At 40.4% G+C, this 18,337-nt stretch overlaps 1 protein-coding gene across 3 annotated transcripts in view; it reads right to left on the bottom strand.

The window, feature by feature from the left end:
- Positions 1 to 18,337, bottom strand: part of ctdp1 (CTD (carboxy-terminal domain, RNA polymerase II, polypeptide A) phosphatase, subunit 1) — a 353,744-nt gene that overhangs the window by 186,414 nt on the left and 148,993 nt on the right. The window lies entirely within an intron of this gene.

The raw sequence follows: 18,337 nt of genomic DNA, 5'->3' as shown, positions 1-18,337 counted from the left end.
CTATTTATAGGCTCTCAATTTATTTTCCAGTAATTCATCAATCTCCTGGTGCAGCGCAAGCATAAATCACACAAATGAATGTCCTCCAAGCACAGAGGCGGGGGTGGCTTTCCACTGGCTGCTAGATGCTGACAACCTGATCGTTAGAGAAGAACACACTCTCTGTCGTAGCTGGAAAATGGCTCTTTGAAACCTGAGGTAAGAACCTTCTGCTGGAGTCAGAGCTGATGGCCTTCTGGGATGGGCATAGAAACCAAGACAAGGCAAAAGAGAACAAGACGACTAAAACAGGCAGCAAATGTCAAGATGCAACTCTTTAAAGTTTTGATCAGGCCACATTTGGAGTACTAAATGCAGTCTGGTTGCCCCATTACAGGAAGGATGTGGAGGCTTTGGAGAGGGTGCAGTAGAGATTCATCACAATGTAGCCTGGATGGAGAGAGTACCGATAAGGAAAGGTTATTTTTTCCTGGAGTGTTGCAGGCTGATGGAACATACCTGATAGTAATATATAAAATTATAAGGTACATACACGCAGTGGCCACTTTATTAGGTACAGGTGTACACCTGCTTATTGATGCAAATATCTGGTCAGCATGAACTCAGTGGGCTGAAGGGCCAGTTCCTGTGCTGGACTGTTCTATGTCCTATAGGTTCTATGAGTATGCAGGAGGGAGGGAGGAAGGATGCAAGTGAATGAAAATATAAACAAGGAAAACATATGAGAGAGTAAGCAACAGAGGGTGAAAGAAGGAAACACACTGAGAGAATGGACAAAGAATGTAAGAAAACACTGCAAAAGATCACATAGAACACTTCACCACACACTTTTTGCTGTTCATATATAGTTGCAAACTTCATACATCTTTTCATCATTCCTAGTTCAGGGCTCCTGCACCAGTAATGTGTTGAAAATCCACCAATATTTAATGAAAAGAATTAAAGACAGTGTAGCAGAAAGGATACCTAAAAATACAGTGCTAACTTGTTGAAGATGCACAAGGTAAAATGTATGGGTCACCTTCAAACCCAATCTCCAGCCAAACCCGTAATCCTAAATCATACAGTTTGTAATTTTCCTCCCACTCAATCTCTCTCCCTTGTCAGAAGATACTCTTCACAAAGTACCTCTTACAGTAACCTGTACTTAGCAGTCCTGAAGTCCCCAGTGTCAAATTACCTTAATATTATTCCTGTGATATACCTGGAGAGGTTTAGCTATGTTCTAAAAATGTAAATGCCCAAACTACTGACTTAAAGAGGGGAATGTTACCTTTTAAACCACAGAGGTGGTAAAAGATTTAGTGTAGAGTACGACAATGGGCTTAAAGAATTAAAATTGTGTTCAATGTTACTCAAGCACAATGGAGGGATCTACCTAATGCTGCATAATTAATACACAGAAATAAAAATAGGGCAAAATCATATCCATGTCAATAAAATCATTCCTGAAAAGAAATGACATAGTAGAGAACATCTGGTAAAATTGAGTCAGTCATACAGCACTGGAAAAGACTCTTCCCCCTGACTTGCTCATGCTTACTGAGATGTCCATCTCTAGTAATCCCACTTGTCTGCAGAGGGCCCATATCTCCCTAATCCCTTCCTATCCATACAGTTGTCCAAATATCTCTTAAATATTCTAACAGTACCTGCCACTACCACTTCTTGCGGTAGCTTGATCCATATACCCACCACCCCATGTGAAAAACATGTCCCTCAGTTCCCCTTTAAGCCCTTCCCATCCCACCCTAAACCTGTGTCCTCTAGTTACAGACTCTCCTACCTTCAGAAAAAGATTGACTTTCTACCTTGGCCATACGCTCCTCAAAATTTTATAAACCTCAATAAAGTCACCTCTCAGCCTCCTGCACTCCAGTGAGAGTGATCCCAGCCTATCAAGTCTCTCTAACTAAAACACCCCATTCAGGGTGTTGCTGTGCACATTCTTGATGACCTTGTGGATTTCCCTTGAGTACCTCCCACATCCCAACGTACAAGTTCTGAAGGAGAGCCAGCCCCCGACCAGAAATGTTAACAGTTTTCCTTGTCCATGGAGATATGAAAGACTGCAAACGCTGGAATCTGCTGGAGGAACTCAGTGGTTTGAGTAGCATCTGTGGAAGGAGAGGGAATGTCGACATTTTGGGTTGAAGCCCCATAGCAGTTCTGATTCAGGGTATCAACCTGAAACATCAACAATTTCTCCCCACCTCACAATTGATGTCTAACCCCAAGTTTCCCCATAAGATTGTTTGTTATCCTTTCCATGGAGGCTGTTTCACCTGCTGAGCGTTTCCAGCATTTCTTGTTTTTACCCTGAAGGTGTGCTAGTCAATAGAGAAACTGGCCACTGTAAATTACCCACAGTGTGCAGGTGAGTGGGAGAATCTGGGGGTAGATGGTGGGTTTGTGAGGTAAATAAGTTACATGAAATTCTAAGAGAGAATTGGGATTGCTTTAGAGCCAGTACTGAATTGAAGGGCCATTTTCTATGTCATGAGGAAATATACAATGCAGTTGTAAAAAAAATTAAGCAACTAAAGTCCCATCAGAATCAGGTATTCCCATAGTGAGCAGATCAAAGCCTGATACCAAGTATAAGGCCAAGCTCAGTTTCTCTTTCACCACATTTGAGGCAGAGGCAGCTCATTAACTATACACAACAATGTTTGATGGTATCAATTAATCTTCTAATCTACCTGTATAAAAATAACCACAAATCCCCCATTAAATTTAACCTCTTTTCCAAATTTAAAACATCTTGGATAATATATTGTTCTAGTCACCACCCATTAATAACCTTCCTGATCCTGTGAAATGATTTTGGGAAGCCCACAAAATCTTGCACCCGGGAGATTGCTTAATTGATTCGCTTTTCTTTGCTGAATTGCTCCTTAGGGCAGACTGTACCTGGACTTGAAGCTGCACCACCATTCTGTTCACTCCTAAGTGACTTAGGCATAAGTGTACTAAGTACTGACACAGCATTGACCAAGTGTTTTCACTGTATTGTAAATCTTGATTTATACACACTCATGCACAGAGTCTTTAGTCAATTCCTGGTAAAGTCTTAGAGTTACACTGTCTCTTTGAGAGCTTAAAGCTCTGCTCAAACATTGAAGTATTTACTGAAATGAGGAACTTGTATCTATACAGCACCTTTCAGAACAGGCTGCAAAGGTGGTACAGTAGTTAATTACCTGAAGTAACAATCTGGGGACACAAGTTCAAATAGCAGCTAGGAAATTTAAAACCATAAGAGATAGGAGCAGAATTAGGCCATTCAGCCCATCAAGTATGCAACACCACTGAATTACGGCAGGCAATTTATTTTGTTTCTCCTTCTATAACTCTTAATTCCCTTTACCAATCAAGAACCTCTGCCTTAGTGACTTGGTCTTCACAGTCCTGTGCGGCAATGAATCCCACAGAAAAAAATAGCCTCTGGTTGAAGAAATTCCTCCTCAGTTTTAAAGGGACATCCTTCATTTTGATAGCTCTTGGATTCTAGATTCTCCTAATAATTCTTTCCACATCCACTCTATCTAGACCTTTCAATATTTGGTGGACTTCAATGTGATCCCTCCCTTGTTCTTCTTCTGAACTCCATCTAGTATAGGCCCAGAGCCATCAAACACTCTTCAGTAATCATCTGGAATATGAAAAACAATACTGATCTTAGATGACCAGTAAGATTACCAGATAGATGAGTAAGCAAAACATTCATTCTCTGATATCTTAACCTGATCTGACCTATACACGACTCCAGATGAACATCATGAATATTTAAAGATAATCAAAGAGCCTAGTAACCTGTTCACTTCTATCTTTTCAAGAGCAATCTGGGATGGGAAATAAATGCCAGCTTTGTCGATGACACTCAGACCTCCAGAAATCTGCCAACTAAGTACCACTGGAAAATAGTCAATATTGCTTTGCAAGAAGCTCAGAAACCATTCTGCACATTGCCACCTGGGTGCCAATACTTATTGTTTCTTTGCAGAAAAATCAGGCAAGTCAGCTAGACATCTTCCTCAATGCCACTCATCATAAGTACTGCACGGGAGCACTGAACAATGTGAACTTCTGCAAAAGCCTCAGACATCTGACATAAATACAACAGCTCCAATAAAATTTACAGGAAGGGAGGGCTTCCAGGCAGATGGTAAATATATAATTTAAACTAACTTATCTTAATTAATTTATCTGTGAGTGTTTCAGTTTTTTAAAAAATTATTGCCTACAACTTTTCTTGAACTGACCTGCACAATACAAATCCTACCTTATCAATAGAACATGACAGATCACCTCTTGCATGACTACAGACCAGCTTCTGACTAAGTGCTTTTTTTTCACTAATACCTTTCATTTTAACCCTACAGTCATTTTTCCCTTTTCACTGTTTTGTATAATTTATGTTCTGTGTGGTGTTTGCGAGAAGAATAATGAAGTAATGCTACCTGTAGCCTTGGGCCACGGCCATTGACATAGGCTAGCCAGGTAAACCAGAACCAAAAGAATTGAAACATAATGGTGCAGGACTGATTAAAAAAGAGAGAATAAGAATTATTTCAGGTGTAGACCAGTAAAAACACCAGAAACCATCTATTGTAAGGAAGAGCTCCGTGCCAGGGGCAGAGAGAAGGATCAATTATCTGGTTAGCAGAAGATCCTAACAAGCTGGAGTAGTGGTCTGGGTGAGCAGTGGTATAAAAGTTACAGCAGCATTCAGGAATCCAAATTAGTTAGTCAGAGAACAACACAATTTACATGGTTATTTGCATAGATAAAATAAAGTGTGAGTTTTGTATTAACTTGTATGGTGATTTACAAGTTAGTCGGCCATCAAAATATCTTTGATGTTGACAGAACAGTAAGTGAGCCTGATGGCAGAGTCTCGCCAACTGCCAAACTCCTTCCCTGAGGCAGTTGCTCACTTGCATCTGGCGATGTCCTGCAATGGGAGGACACTGTGCCACTGAACTAGGAGCCTGTCTCCGAGATTGGAAATTTTGCCCGGGCCATAATGGCAAATCCACCTGGTTTAAGTTAGGTAGCTGATAATTTTTGAATTAAAAAGGGCAGGAGAAACTTCCTTATTTGACTTCTCAAAAACACCATGTGATTATTAATGGCCATCTGACAGGGCAGAGAAGTCCCTGGCTTAAGATCTTGCTCAAAACATGGCAGCTTGACAGGACATCTCTCCACTGGTATGGCAGTACCAATTTTAGTACTGTTACGTAGCCCGTAACTGGGTTGCCAAACCAGCAGAAATGGACCACTTAGTTGGAGTCTGGTTTAACAGGAGCTAATGAAGTTTTATTAAAGAAATAAGTAACACAGTACTCTAATCGTAAGGATATAAATGCAACAGGTTAGCAATGATAAAACACACATGTAAACAGAACTAGGGTAATAGGAATCAATCAAGCTCTATCGCAGTCTGGGGTAAAATGATCAGTCTCAAGTGACGCAGAGTTCAGTTCAGCTTAGGTCAGTTCGCAGTAATCGCTGTTGTGTCGTTGGAGAGAGAGAGAGAATGCAAATTTCGATTCAAACAGACCTTTGATGTTCTTTGCAGTGAGCTTTCGGGCGGACCCTTTGTTATGTCTTCTGTGGTCACCGACTGTGACCCCTCCACTCCGGATACTACCGTTCTTCCACAGTGAACCCGGCACCCAGGTAAGGGCGGATACACACACCAGGTTCCCGCCGATCGTACCCTTTCACCCTGTGCACCTATGGTTGGTTCCCGCGACCAGACCTACAAACTCCGACCAATTTGTGGGGGCACACCGCTCTTCCAGGGTCTCGTTATCTCGTGGTGTGTCGTGCCTTAGCGAACCTGTTCTTTTTATCCCCCTGCTGGGGTATTGCTTGTCCATCAAACTTCAAACAGTTCAGGTTCAAAGCAACCGGTCTGTCAATACTCTGAAATGTGTTTCTTTCTCGTTAATCTCTCTCTTCTCTCTTATTAGCATTTTGAATGTTTCTCCATTGTCTCACTTATCTCTCTCATCAGCATCAATCTTCTGATAACTTGGTTTGTCCTCACAGTACTGAAATCTCTGGTGTGCAGCTTGAATCTCCTACTGTCTGAATCAGGACTCAATATTAAAGATGAGGATGGGGTTGCATTTCCTGTTATGTTTTGTGAAAAAAAAGGCCAAGGGTAAATTTCTCTACACAATGAGCAGTTACAATCTGTAATGCACCACTTAAAAGGCTAGTGGAAGCAGATGCAACAAAGCACTTTAAAAAGAGACTGGATAAATATTTGAAAGTGGAAAAACTTACAGTGGGCTGCAAGGGGACTAAGGAAACTGATTGGATTTGCTTTCAAAGAGATGGGACTGTTACCAGGCTCAACATCCTGCTGCCATGCTTTATGATTCTATGCTTGTTTAATTCATACTTCACTAATGTATTTCAAAGACAGTTTGTGGAATACTGTACACCTATCTGCTCAAAGAAGGTACTGAGTAATTGAATAAGTGGAGTATGTGCAGAGGCAAAGCTAGCTGAGCTGCCGCCTCATAGCACCGATAAGTTTGTGTAATTAACCATAAAAACACTGACACCAATCATCTGCTCGGATCTAGCACTCCTGCACAGCCCTCTGTTTTACTTTCATCGCTGTGCCTAGGAGTCTCTTAGATCTTTTTAACAAATTTGCCTCTCACACCACCCCGGCAGTGTTGCACTGACATCTTCCCCTATAATTTCCTCCAATCACCTTAATATTATACTCTCTCGTATTAGCCAATTCCACCCTGGGAGAAAGGTAATGGCTGTCCACTTTATCTATGCCTCTTGTTGTGTAATACACTTCTATTTAGTAAGCTCTCATGCTCCTTCTCTCCAAAGAGAAAAGCCCTAGGTCACTCAATTTAAGGACCTCCCCAGATAGAATTTAATCCAGAAACATATGAAGTTAAGGACCTCCCCTGTCATCTCCAGCTCCAGGCACATTTCCTCTTTTATTCCTGATCAGCCCTACTCTTACTCCAGTCATCCTCATGTTATTCATGTAGTGTATAACACCTCAAGAGTTTCCCTTAATCCTACACATCAAGGCCTTCTTATGCCTCTTTCTGTGTCCCTTCTTAAGCTCCTTCCTGGTTACCTTATAACTGCCTTGATCTTTGCTTCCTAAACCCTAAGTAAGTTTCTTTATTCCTCTTGACTAGACCTTCTAAGTCTCTTGTCAACCATGGTTCTTTCATGTCACCATCTTTTCCGTGCTTCCATGGGACAAACCTATTGAGAACCCCATGCCAGTGCTCCCAAAATAACCTCTATATTTCCATTGTGCATTTCCTTACATACACCATTTATGATGTATTGGAACAAATTTATGCTCTCAAGGTCTTATCTAATAGCATAATTTGCTCTTCCCCCAATTAAATACTTTTCCATACTTCCTGGTCCAATGACATATCAAGGCTATGGTAAACGTCAAGGAATTGTGTTCACTGTGTCCAAAGCAGATGTAACAAAATGCTTTAAAAAGGACCCACCAAGAAATCCAGAGAACTGTTCATAGACCGGGTTCATTGCCTAATACTAGATCCAGTATGGCCTCTCCTCTAGTCAGCCTGTCCACATATTGTTTCAGGAATCTTCCTGGTCACATCTAACAAATTCTGCCTAATCTAAACCTTCCGCACTAAGGCAGTGCCAATAAATATTCAGGAAGTTGAAGTCACACGATGCCAAACTAATCATGTCTGCCTGCACACATTCCACATCCCCCCAATTCCCTGCATACTCACGTGCCTATAATTCACTTCAATGCCAATATCTCATCTGATTCCACCACAAGCCTGGGCAACTCATTTTAGGCACCCGCCACTCTACGTGTAAAAATAAACTTTCCCTATGCATCTCCTTTAAACTTTGCACCTCTCACATTAAATGGACGCCCTTTTGTATGTGAGGTCACCCAGTCTGTGCTTTGTGGTCTTGCCAACACAGAGGAGGCCACAGCAGGAGTAGCAAATGCAGTGGATGAGGTGTATTCATTTAAATAACAGCTTAGGCAGCTGGTCAGTCAGGGTGGGTCCTAATGCTTAAAAAACCTGTTTCTGGCATTGCATGGATGAAACCTAATACTTCCAGGGGCATGCAAATGTTTGGGCACCTCGGTCAAAATTTCTGTACTGTGAATAGCTAAGCAAGTAAAAGATTACCTGATTTCCAAAAGGCCTAAAGTTAAAGGTAACACATTTCTTTAATATTTTAAGCAAGGTTACTTATTTATTTCCATCTTATACAGTTTCAAAATAACAAAAAAGGAAAAGGGCCCAAAGCAAAAGTTTGGGCACCCTGCATGGTCAGTACTTAGTAACATCCCCTTTGGCAAGTATCATAGCTTGTAAACGCTTTCTGTAGCCAGCTAAGAGTCTTTCAATTCTTGTTTGGGAGATTTCTGCCCATTCTTCCTTGCAAAAGGTTTCTAGTTCTGTGACATTCTTGGGCCGTCTTGCATGCACTGCTCTTTTGAGGTCTATCCACAGATTTTCGATGATGTCTAGGTCGGGGGACTGTAAGGGCCATGGCAAAACCTTCAGCTTGCACCTCTTGAGGTAGTCCTATTGTGGCTTTTGAGGTGTGTTTAGGATCATTATCCTGTTGTAGAAGCCATCCTCTTTTCATCTTCAGCTTTTTTACAGATGGTGTGATGCTTGCTTCCAGAATTTGCTGGTATTTAATTGAATTTATTCTTCCCTCTACCAGTGAAATGTTCCCCATGCCACTGGCTGCAACACAAGCCCAAAGCATGATCGATCCACCCCCTTGCTTAACAGTTGGAGGGGTGTTCTTTTCATGAAATTCTGCACCCTTTTTTCTCCAAACATACCTTTGCTCATTGCGGTGAAAAAGTTCTATTTTAACTTCATCAGTCCACAGGACTTGTTTCCAAACTGCATCAGGCTTGTTTAGATGTTCCTTTGCAAACTTCTGATGCTGAATTATGTGGTGAGGACGCAGGAAACGTTTTCTTCTGATGACTCTTCCATGAAGGTCATATTTGTACAGGTGTCACTGCACAGTAGAACAGTGCACCACCACTCCAGAGTCTGCTAAATCTTCCTGAAGGTCTTTTGCAGTCAAACAGGGGTTTTGATTTGTCTTTCTAGCAATCCTACGAGCAGTTCTCTCTGAACGTTTTCTTGGTCTTCCAGACCTCAACTTGACCTCCACCATTCCTGTTAACTGCCATTTCTTAATTACATTACCAACTGAGGAAACAGCTACCTGAAAATGCTTTGCTATCTTCTTATATCCTTCTCCTGCTTTGTGGGCATCATTTATTTTAATTTTCAGAGTGCTAGACAGCTGCTTAGAGGAGCCTAAGGCTGCTGATTGTTGGGACAAGGTTTGAGGAGTCAGGGTCTTTATAAAGCTTTGAAATTTGTATCACCTGGCCTTTCCTAACGATGACTGTGAACAAGCCATAGCCCTAACAAGCTAATTATGGTCTGAGACCTTGGTAAAATTTTTCTGAGAGAGCTTAAATCTCTTGGGGTGCCCAAACTTTTGCATGGTGCTCCTTTCCTTTTTTCCCCCAATCTAAAATTGTACAAAACAAAAATAATACCCTAATCTTGCTTAAAAAGTTGAAAAGAATGTTTCATCTTTAACTTTATGACTTTTGGAGATCAGTTCATCATCTACTCACTTAACTATTCACAGTAACAGGGGTGCTCAAACTTTTGCATGCCACTGTATGCTAAGGGAGGCAATCTCCATGCTGGAACGCTTGCTGAGGGTATGAGATTCCCCAACACAAATAACACTTATTTGCAACCCTGAAAATATTCTTTGTAAACAGTAACTCTTTCTTTTCCTGATGAAAAAGATTTTGGGCAAATAAACTCACGATACAAAAACTTTTCATGAATTAACTTGCAATTTCACATTTTCAGCTGCAGCAATTAACTCCCAGTCTTTGCAAGGATGCATCTTCACAGTTCCTTTTATGGTCCTGATGCAGGGTTTTGACCTGAAACATCAACAGTTCCTCTCCTCCTAAAGATGCTGCATGATCTGCTGAGATCCCCTAGCACACTGTTTGTTGATCCAGGTTCCAGAATTAGCAGCCTCTCCTGTCTCTATTCCTTTTATGGTGTTTTGTATCAGAGTAAGTAAAGAATAAATTAAACTAATTCTGGATTTAACATTTGCTCCTACAGAAGCAGTACAAATGATTGGCTTGAGCATTCACATGAACTATTTTTTCTCCCGTAAATATAATTATGAAGAAAGATAATTGTTTAAGAAACCCTCAATGCTGACATTCCCACATCTCCTTGAGCTTGCTCTCAAGAATGGCACAGTGACACAACTAGTAGAAATGCTCCTTAAAGCACCAGCTATCTAGGTTCAATCCTGACTTCTGGTGCTGTTGATGTGTAATATTCAAGCTCCCCTTCTGACTGTGCATAGTGTTCCTGTTTCCAACCACTTCGCAAGGATGTACAAGCTGGTAGGTTAATTTTCAACTGTAAAATGCCCCTAGAGTGTAGGTGGATAGTAGAATCTGGGAAAAGTCAATGGCAATGCATGAAGGATAAGTTACAGGGACAGTAAGGTTGAGAAAAGAATTCCTCTGTGCGCCGACATAGGAGACAGAGGGATGGTTGACATTTCAGATCTGAACCCTACTTCGGGATTGAGAGCATCAAGGAAAATCAGTCAGTACAAAGGCTAGAAAATGATAGATGGAACCTGGTGAGGTGGGGATTGACAGGCATTTTGAGCCAGGTGGGGAAAGAAGAAATTAGAGGCATGGTCTGAAAAGTGATTGGAGAGACAGATGGAGTTGGATGGGGCAAGGGAGAAGAGCAGGCTTACAGGCTGGAAGGTGATGTCACTTGTCCTCATATCTCTTTACGTGGCTGAGCATCAGTCTTTGTTTGATAACAGCTCCAGTGAAAACAACTTGAAACAGCACCAAACATCTTCAGTGAATGTGACAGCATAATCCACAAATCCGCATCGAAGAATGAAAAGTACTGGTGGTCCAACTGTAATGCATAGGAGCAGCACTGCACTGTGACACTCAACATTGTCTGGGAGCAGACTAGTCTCTGGAGCAGAATGGAGACGGATGCGTTTCATACCCGGCCTCTCAGTTTTACACTTTGGTGAGGGCCAATAAACTTGTTTTTCAATAAACTTTGCCAACATCATTTCAATTATACATAAGTGGAATATGATTTCAAATGATTTTAATTATTATATTTATGTTTAACCTTTTATATATAGTTTTTATATATAATTTATATTTATTTTTTGACTTGACTGTTTATAGGCACTTGTGTTGTAGTTTTTCACTGATTTTATTGTATTTCTTTGTGAACTTCTGCAAAAAAGTGAATTTCAGGGCAGTGTATGGTGATATATATCTACGTGGATAATAAATTTATTTTGAACTTTGAACATTAAATGTTTTTTGTATGATAAGTTGCAAAAATTTTGGTACTGAACATTCAGTAACACTTTTAACTCAACTGGTACTTCACTAAATTTCCCCAAGTTACACAACCACAAAACTAGACAATCAACAGCTAAGTATGCACTTGGGGCCCCCTATCTAAGCACACTTTCCCAATGGTTCTTCAGCAAACTCAGCTTGAAGTGAGCCCCTAGTGAAAGAGACAGTCTTTTGCACGTGTTATTCTTATACCCCTGAGGTGCCTAGAACCGGAAGCTGGTGCTGTGGACCGAAAGCCAGCCAATGAGAAAGAGCTACTGCCTCCTTCAAATGGGCCAAACAACAACCAGCAATGCAGAAGCTGCTTTCAACTGGCAAGTAAGTTAAATCTTCACACAACATTGTGACAATAGATAGCTCAAGATCAAAGCAATTTGTTTTTATAAGTGCTTCCAATTCTGGAAAACAATCCTTAAAGGATTACCGTGACGTTGCTTTCTCTCTTCGGCAGTTTATCTACATCTCATTAAAATGTCTACGAGTCACTAGAATACTACATTCCACCTGTCAGGTCTGATCATCATTTCCCAATCAATTTGGGAGCTGAATAATCTGTATTTAACCTTCAAATTTACAGTCCACACCATTTATATTTCCTTTCCAAAAAATCTTAATCAAACCTAAATCACAACTGCAGTCTTTTGTGAATATTTTTAAACTGGGGTTGAAATCATGATTTTCTTTTTGAAAGAACAAGGAAAAGTAATTGATTAGTTTGCCTCCCTAGGACTGCATTCAATTTAAGACCTTAGAGGTAGAATATAAACACACTCACACACACAGAATGTAAATCTTTTGGCTATTATATTATGAAAGTATATTGTGCACTTTTTCTTGAACATTTAAACTTCCCATGGTTTCAAACCAGTTTTAAATTTAAACTGTGACAGCAAATGTTTCCAGAATTTCTGAGATGAATCATTTCATAGAAATCTGCTGGAAACAGTCAGCAGATCAGACAGTAACTGTGGAAAGCAAATCAGTTAAAACTGCAGGTGCATCAGTTTTGAAGAAGGAACGTACACTTGAAATATAACTGTTCCTCTCCCCACAGATTCTCACTGATCTGAGAACTGTTTCCAGCATTTTCTATGTTTATTTCAGAATTCCAGTACATCTTGACGTTTCATATCTGTACTGTCGACAAAATATCCACAGTAATCTTGAACTTTGCTGATAATAACATACATTTATTGAACTTCCGGGAAACATGCTGCCAATATCCTTTATTTCAAATGATGCTTTTTTATTTTGACATGTATTTCAAATGAAAATTGTAGATGTTTGAAGAGCCAGAGGTTTTATACCACCGCTTTACTCTGAGTAAATATTTATACAAGTGATCTCACCGCATGCTGAAGTCCTAATCCTCCCACTCAAGCCTGTGTAGATTAGCTAAATTGCAGAACAATAATATATAAACACAAAATCAGAAACTGCTGGAAATACTGAAATCAGGTGGCATCTGTGGTAAGAGAAACCATTAGCTCTTTACGTCAAAGACCATCTGTCCATTTAGAATGTTTTCGGTATTTTGTGTTTTAGTATGAGATTTCCAGTTTCTGCAGGTTTCCCCCCATTTATTGTGTAATACATGATGTTCATCTGAAATCTGGAAACGATAATTGAGACTTTGAGGTAGGTACAACCTCATTCATACATTTAAAGTTAGGTTATGGTCCAGTTGGCAGCTGAATAAGTCGATAGGCTATGATATTCTTTACAGAAAATCATTAACTACATGATTTAATATTAATGGTTGAGGTGTAATGAATGGAGAGAAAATTATGTGAGAGACGGCAGAACACGAGGAGGTCTGGACAGCATTCATTTATGTCAAAGTTTCAACAGGAAGGTCTTCGGTGGAGCACACACAAAATCAGCTGTGATCCAGGTAAAAGTTACACTTCATCTGGACAAATTAACAAATCACTTGGAGCACTGTGTACAATTCTGGTTAATGCATTACAGGAAGGATAAGGAAGGTTTGAAAAAAGTTCAGAAGAGGTTTACCAGGATACTTTGTGGATTAAAGGATACTAGCTACAAGGAGAAGTTAGAAAAACTTGGATTGTTTTCTCTGGAGTGTCGGAGGCTGAGCAGAGGCTTGATAGAAGTTTAAAATTAAGGGAGGCAAAGATAGGGTAGATATACAAAATCTTTTACCCAGCGTAGAAATGTTGAATACTAGCAGGCATGGTTTTAAGGAGGAATGCTCAAAGGAGAAGTATGTGGCACAATTTTTTATAAAGTGCCTGGAGTGTGCTGCTGGGGTTGCTAATGGAAGCAGATATGACTGTAGTATTCAAGAGGCTTTTAGACAAGCACATGAATGTGGTGGGAATAGAGGGATATAGATTTTGTGTAGACAGTAGGGCTTAGCTTGATTTGACATCATACTCAGCACAAACATGATGGGCTGAAAGGCCTACTATTCCTGCACTGTGCTTTTCTATGTTCATGCTGGTTGGAGTACAATTTAAAAAAAGGAAACCTTATATTATTATTTTTAAAGCGATATGATGGTCCTCAACTATTGATGTTAATATAATGATCTTAGCTGATGGAACTGGAGATAGCAAGAACACTTGAACAAAACCAGAGATGAAGAAGGGTCATAATCAACTGATCAAGTAAATTTTGACAGGGTTACACATTTTGTTTGTGAGGGTTTATCAATACACTGAGATAATTAGGATAGTGGTAGCCTCTTGAAATAAGGTACAGGTGGGGGGGAAATCAAGAGCATTCTGACATGGATCCTTCAAGATGGTATTCACGTACCACTTTGATCAGCTTAGGGTGACAAACACCACTGGTGAAACAGCTTACTGTTCACTATTTACCTGAGTAATCCATCACTAGGTACAATATCTCGTATTGGGTGTTCATCTGGCTTGCTTGATTATATTGTGTTCGTATCATTTCTTGGTGACTCAATAAACTGCTCTATTCAACGACCTTTGGGAAAACCTATAATCTCTGTAAAAAAAAAGTGTTAAAATCTTACAGCCTTTGTGCTAGTGTTTTACCATAGGCTTTTAACAAACCAATATTAGGAAATGTGAGGAAGGGCTGGAGTGCATCTTCATTTCTCTGAGGTGGCTCAAAAGAAAGCAACATCTTGATTGGTGATATAACATCCACTGGCAACTTTTGATTCCATTCAGCCCAGTGTACAAATTCCAAACTCGATTCTGGAATTCTTTTTCCCTTGAGCTCCTTCAGAGATGGGTACGAAACAACACATACTACATGCTTAAACACAGATCACACTAACAAATAACACCACAGAATGTTTATCAGCATTAAATAACAATATTATCCATAAATGCACACTTGTTCATATGCCTGCAACCAAAGTGTGAATGAAATCAGGCTCTTTGCTCCCCTTGACAGCAGTGAGTCTCACTGTCACAGTTCAGCACTCACACTTCAGCTACTTCTAACTTCCTGGCTGGAAATACTGTGCATCTCCTGTACAATAATCAGTGAACACAGTTAACATTCTCACATCTCTGAATACAGCAGCAAACAGCAGTTAGTCAAACATTGAGTAAATGCAATTATGGAAAACATTTCTTTCACAATGTCCGTGCACCGTATGCCAAGACTAACACAAGACCTTGACGACACATTCATTCAGATTTGGTGAGCTTAGATAATTTTACAATGTACTTGAAAACCCAGTAGTGAAATCTACTTGTGAATTTATCCATTTTTATTTTCTGATTAGCTGCACGATTGTACAAAGGTTTCATCATCAACTCTCCAATCTAATGTGCAAACAGGAAAACAAATTTTTGCAATGACAACAATCATTGTAACTTAAAGGCTCAGAATAATTGAAAGACCATACACAAACACGACAATGTGTTCAAGTTCTACATCATACATTAAAGGCCGCTGCTTCCACAGATCTGGATTAAAGGCGCTTGTTTTAAGATGGATAATTTCTCTGCTTCTGGGAGCAGTTTATTATTACTACTCTCAAGCTATTAGATACTCACACTGTAAGATCACACAAGGGTTATTTAAATGTTTGGTTTGTTCCACCTGTAATCCAAACATATCTGGTGCTCTCTACACTCTCTCCTATATTCCTTTTCACTTTAGTTGAATCTCAACCACTCTTATGAGCGTATATCTCAATCCAGTCTGTATGGATTGAACTTCTAACCATTCCTTAGCTTAGTAAAGGGCATATTTCCAGAAATCCAAGCTTCACTGTTAGCATGACTCAGTGGCTGGACTTGTCACCTCTCAACCAGTGGGCTTAATCCCACCCAGACACACAACCCAAGCTGATCATCCATTGATCTTTTGGATAAAAACATGAAACCAAGGTTCAACTACTCACTCAATTGCACATAAAATATTATTCAAAGAGGAAAGGAAGCATCATTCCATGTGTCCAAAGCAACATTTATTCCTTAGCCAGCATTATGAAAACATAACTTCTATCATTGTTATTTGTGGAAGCTTGAATACAAACTGAGAGCTCTTTTTTGGTACCTGGCTTCATAAAGTGAGAGCGATGTGGCCAGCCAAATTAAAGATGGTTGGGTAGTCTCCTTATCAATGAAGTTTAGTAACGACATTTGACGTAAGTGACTGTGACTGTGCTTGTGCATAAAACAGGATTAGAAGTATGCTCTATTCAGAATAGGATATATGACTAGCTTATTAAACTAGCATAACGTTGAGACAGATTTCAGCCTGATGTGAGTGACTGTGAGCAAGTTTGACATAAAACTGGATTAGAAGTATGAGCCATTCAGACTAGAACACAGTGCAAAGTTTAAAAGAGCTCAGGTGCTTTCGGCTTTTATTCAGTGAGTGGCAATCAACATGGAGCCAATAAAAATAAAGGATGTGTAAGCGGAGCAGCCACTGTTAGATTAGGACAGTGTAAGAGTGGTCCAAATTTGGTTCAACAGGCTTGGTCAAGCACACGTGGAGGTTCTAAGTAAGCAAGGAAGTTTCTAGTAAGTTTTCGTTTCTGTTACTACATAGCTAGTGTACAGAGAATGGGTCTGGAGTTAGAGGTATGTTCCCTGTGTGAGGTGTGGGAAATTTGGGAGACCTCCAGTCTCTCTGATAACTACAACTTCACGAAGTGCATCCAGCTGCAGCTCCTGAGAGACCGTGTTAACGAACTGGAGCTGCAGCTGGATTGCCTTTGGCTTAGACGGGAAAATAAGGTATTAGATAGCAGCTATAGGGCGGTAGTTACCACTAAGTTGCAGAAGGCAAGTACTTGGATGACTGTCAGGAGAGGGAAAGGAAACAGACTGCCAGTGCAGAGTATTCCTGCACCTGTTACCCCCAGTACTAAGTACACTGCTTTGGATACTGTTAGGAAGACGACCTACCAGGGGAAGCCACAGTGACCAGATCTCTGGCACGGAGTGTGGCTCTGTGGCTTGGGGGGTGGGTGGGTGGGGAAAGAAGAGCTCATAGTGATAGTGGATTCTATAATTAGAGGAGAAGAAAGCAGATTCTGTGGACGTGAAAGAGACACCCAGATGGTATGTTGTCTCCCAGGTGCCAAGGTCAGGGATGTCTCGAATTGGAACCACAGCACTCTACAGAAAGAGGGTGAATAGCTGGATGTCGTGGTGCATGGTGGTATCCACAACATAGTTAGAAAAAGGAAGGAGATCGACAAGAGAGAATACAGGGAGCTAGACAGAAAGCTGAAAAGCAGGACCTCCAGGGTAGTAATCTCTGAATTGATGACTGTGCCATGCACCAGTGAGGGTAGTAACAGGATGATTTGGCAGATGAATGAGTACCTGAGGAACTGGTGAAGGGGGCAGGGTTTCAGATTTCTGGATTATTGGAATCTCCTCTGGGGACTGTATGACCTGTTTAAAAAAAAAAGGACGGGTTACACTTGAACTCAAGAGGGATCAATATCCCTCTTTGCTGGCAGGTTTTCAAGAGCTGTTGGGAAGGTTTAAATTAATTTGGCAGGGGAATGAGAACCGAAGTGATAGGGCTGAAGATGGGGCCGTTGGTATACAGGTAGATGCAATGTGTAGTGAGACTGTGAGGAAGGACAGGCAGATAATAGGGCAAAATTACAGTCAGTGGGATGAGTTAAAGTAAAACAGGGGACCAAAATCAAGAAGGGTGATGAATACAGGAATGAAGATGGTATACTTGAGTAAGCACAGTATAGAAAATAAAGTAGATTATCTTGTGACACAGATACAGATTGACAGGTATGACATTGGCATCTCTGAGTGTGGCTGTAAGATCACAGTTGGGAGCTTAACTTCCAAGCATACACATTATATCAAAAGGATATACAAGTATGCAGAGGGGAGTGATGGCTCTGTTAGTTAAAAAAATGAAATCAAATCATTAGAAAGAGGTGACATAAGATCAGAACACGCAGAATCCTTGTGGGTAGAGTTAAGAAACTGTAAGGACCCTAATGGAAATTATAGGCAGGCCTCTGAATAGTAGCCAGGATATGGGCTACAAATTATGACAGGAGGTAGAAAAGGCATGTAAAGGGCAATGTTGCAATAATCAAGAGGAATTTCCACATGCAGGTAGATTGGGAAAATCAGATTGGTGCCTGATCCCAAGGGAGGGAATTTGTAGGATGTTTACGAGGTGCCTTTTTAGAGCAGCTTCCGATTGAGCCACTAGGGGAACGGCAATTCTGGATTGGCTGTTACGTAATGACCCAGATTTGATAGGAGCTTAAAGTAAAGAAACCCTTGGGAAGCAGTGATCATAATATGACAGAATTTACCCTGCAATTTGAGAAGCAGAATTAAAATCATATATATCAATATTACAGTGGAATAA

Source organism: Mobula birostris, chromosome 1 (assembly GCF_030028105.1).
Source record: "Mobula birostris isolate sMobBir1 chromosome 1, sMobBir1.hap1, whole genome shotgun sequence".
NCBI classification, from domain to species: domain Eukaryota; kingdom Metazoa; phylum Chordata; class Chondrichthyes; order Myliobatiformes; family Myliobatidae; genus Mobula; species Mobula birostris.
This window is presented reverse-complemented; position numbering and strand designations above follow the sequence as displayed.